The sequence below is a fragment of the Mus caroli genome, unplaced genomic scaffold (assembly GCF_978045245.1).
Source record: "Mus caroli unplaced genomic scaffold, Mus_caroli_1 scaffold_6, whole genome shotgun sequence".
In the NCBI taxonomy this organism is placed as follows: domain Eukaryota; kingdom Metazoa; phylum Chordata; class Mammalia; order Rodentia; family Muridae; genus Mus; species Mus caroli.
Genome location: NW_028227261.1, coordinates 92,951,944 through 92,955,587, shown reverse-complemented (window position 1 = coordinate 92,955,587; position 3,644 = coordinate 92,951,944).

Below are 3,644 nucleotides of genomic sequence, written 5' to 3'. Positions count from 1 at the left end.
GACTCATGCTGAGGTCGGAGCCACAGGAAGACTTAGCTGCACATGTCAGAGACTCACTTCACTGGGACCACAGTGGAGACCCATGAACAAGAAATCAGGTTTTTTGAGCATCATAACGCCCAGAGAGTATTTGCAGAAACAGGGCCACCCTGGCCAACACTCAGGGCAAGTGAAGGACACGGGGTGGTATTGCTGAGCCCCAACACTCCAGATTTCCAGATTGCACAGGGAGGAGAGAAATTCTGCCACAAAGTTATCCAAGACTTGAGGACTTCTGTCCCTCTCTCCCTCAGCCTCCTCCAAGATCACATGAACACCCATGAACCTTTAGCGTGAGTGCCGTGTGGATGTATTCTGTGGGGTCACAGTCAGGCAGGGACACCGGAGCAGCAGGCAAAGGGCTCTGGGCTGGGGGAAGAGGTGGGACTTACTGGCTTTCATGAGGCTTCTGTATGCAGGAACTGGGGGTAAAGGGGCTTCTTTCAACACTTGACAAACCTGTAAATATGTACTGCTCGGTGTGATCACTATCTGCATGGCCAAGTCACAACCTTCGAATAAAGCTGATCAGGCCAGAGGGCAACACTGCCACTTCTGAGATGAAGCTGTCCTCTCTGCTGTGTGGCAGTCAGTGCTGAGGGAGGAAGAGTGAATGAGAAAGAGAATAAAAGCTCACAAGCAGGAGTGCACTTGCCTGTACGTCCAGCAAGGAACACAGATGCTTAGATCACTCAAATGTAAACAGATAACAATAAATGTGAAACAGTCTTCACCGCATAAGATCTTTCTAAACACATGTGAGGAGGAAAACCATGAAAGGAAAACAAACAAACAAACAAGATTGCTGAATTAGATGCAACACATATTTGCAAATCTTATAAGGAAAAGAGTAAAGAAATTAGAAATTTTAATAACACAATGGTTAAAATAGTGGTAATGTATATGGAAAAGAGAAAAGACTCGCATAGGTTAGTAAGAATAAAGATGAAAAGGTAAAGGCAAAAAAAAAAAAAAACAAAAAAAACAACAAAAAAAAAAACCAACCAAAAAAAAAAAAAAAACCCAAACCCAAACCCAAAACAAAACAGTCCAAGCCGGGCGGTGGTGGTGCACGCCTTTAATCCCAGCACTAGGGAGGCAGAGGCAGGTGGATTTCTGAGTTCGAGGCCAGCCTGGTCTACAAAGTGAGTTCCAGGACAGCCAGGGCTACACAGAGAAACCCTGTCTCAAAAAACCAAAAAAAAAAAAAAAAAACAAACAAACAAACAAAAAAAACAAAACAAAACCCACCCAAAAACAACAACAACCCCCCCTCCCAAAAAAAAAAAAAAAAAACCAGTCCAAAAATGCATGGCTACTAAGTACACAAGGCATTCAGCTTAGCTAATGATGCTAATGATGTAACACATTCATAAATGCTTTAGTGCTCACTGGTTTTCCATTGATGAAAACAGTCAAGTTAGATCAGCATAGGTCAGGATGTTGTAATAACCCTCAAGAACTTGTTAAGATATAGACTTTTAATGATAGAATCATACAATTAATGGTAGAATTAAAAAAAAGTATTCCCTTCCTTCTAAAACATCTCCTTGTCTTTTAAAATATATTTATTTTCTTATATATTTACATAACAATAACAACTAAAGGAAAAGAGGGCATGAATTTGGAGGTGAACGATGGGAGAGACTGGAGGGAGGAGGAAATGATGTAAATATATTTTAATTAAATAGGAAACTAAGTGGTGTAAAATTTGGGACGCAGACATAATCGTATTCATAGCAATGGTCACAGCTTTAGATGATGTTATTTATCATGGAAAAGAGAAAAGTAGGCAACTTTAGCAAGTATAGAAAAGGAGCAAAAGCAACCCAAGGGGAAAGGGAAGAAGGTTGTTATAGTACAGACAAAGTTGCCATGAATACATTAGAGATGACCACCACCACCACCACCACAGCAAAATGAAAGAAGCCAACATCACCCAATGGAACTGACAGATAAGACCAAGGTCCTGCTCTTCAGAGGGATAATGTGGTGGTTTGAATATGCTTGGCCCATGGGAAGAGGCACTATTAGGAGGTGTGGCCTTGCTGGAGAAAATGTGTCACTGTGGGGGTGGGCTTTGAAGTCCTATGCTTAAGCTCCACCCAGGGCAGAAGAGAACCCCCTCCAGGCTGCCTGCAGAAGAGAGTCTCTTCCTGTCTTTTTTGGATTAAGATGTAGAGCTTTTGGCTCTTCCAGCACTAAGTCTGCCTGCATGCTGCCATGCTTCCCACCATGACGATAATGAACTGAACCTCTGAACCTGTAAGCCAGCCCCAATTAAATGTTTTTCTTTGTCAGAGTTGCCTTGGTCATGGTGTCTCTTCACAGCATTCAAATTACTAAGAGAGAGTAGTAAATATACCAACCTCCGGCAAATTCAGTCCAGGGAAAAAAGAATATGGATCAAAATGAGGAAGAGGGATTTGTACATGAGGGATTTGTACAGCAAAGAATCCGTTCAGCTCATAAGAAACATCTGCATTAAAATGGGCAATTTTATCAAAATCTCTAATTATCACAGGCTCCTAAAATATGTTCCTTGTTCTTGTGACAAAAATCAGCCTCAATGATACCCAGGGAGCCTCAACTCCTTCCTGTCATTGTGTTCCCTCCTGGCAAATTACAAATGAGCTAAATAGCCACACAGTGACATTGTCTACTGGGAGCGCCACTTGTCAAACCCGGCTTCAAACTCTCACCAAGTTGTGCCAGGGCCACTAGCAGAGATGACGTCATCTGACTGAGGCTCCGATTTTCTCTGGTTCTGCATGCCATCTTGACCATAGCTGGCCTCCCAAGTCACCTGTGACCTCTTCTGCTTGGCTAGGCCTGAGATCTCAGCGTGTGTTTCTCTGAGATGTCTGTCTGCCAAACACTCCTAAATTCCTGTGCAGTTCCAGCCTCTCAAACTGAGCTTTCCTCCTGGGGTTCTAGTCCTGAGAATCTCCATACAGTGGGCTCCTCAGCTACACCAGGAAGGAGCATCAGTTTGTGCCCTGAGTGTTGTGTCAGAGGGCGGAGGGCCTCCCTTGTACATTCTTTGCACTGATAGTAATTCCTTCCTCGGTTTGAGTCCTCTGTAAACACAGTGGATATTCTGGATGGTAACCGTGGCTTATGTCTCCAACTGCCTTTTTCTACATCTGCGTCAGGAAACTATGCAGACACCCAAACCCAGCACTCAGATGCCAGCTAGGTGTGTGACCATTGTCTACCATACTTATCAGGAGAGAAGTAGTAGTTTGTCATATACCACTTTTATTTAGCAATAATTCATTTCAAAATACCGCACTCGAAGGGAAACCAAAGAGGGAAGAGATTTTGGGGTTCAGGCCTTATATCTTACTCCAAAGCTTTTCTAAGAGCAGGGCGTCTGAGTTAAGAATCTTGGTTCTTTTTATGTCCCCACATTTCAGTCTTCCTGAAAGAGGAGACTGTGAAGATAGCATCTGTGAGTGGACATCTCTGCCACATGGAAGAGATAATAGAAACCTCTGCACCCACTCTCTGGGGAGATCTTCCCATGGAGAGTTTCAGATCTTGGTTTGGCGTATTAGTCTAGGTTCTGGCCTTATAACAAAATACCAAAGACTGGATACTTT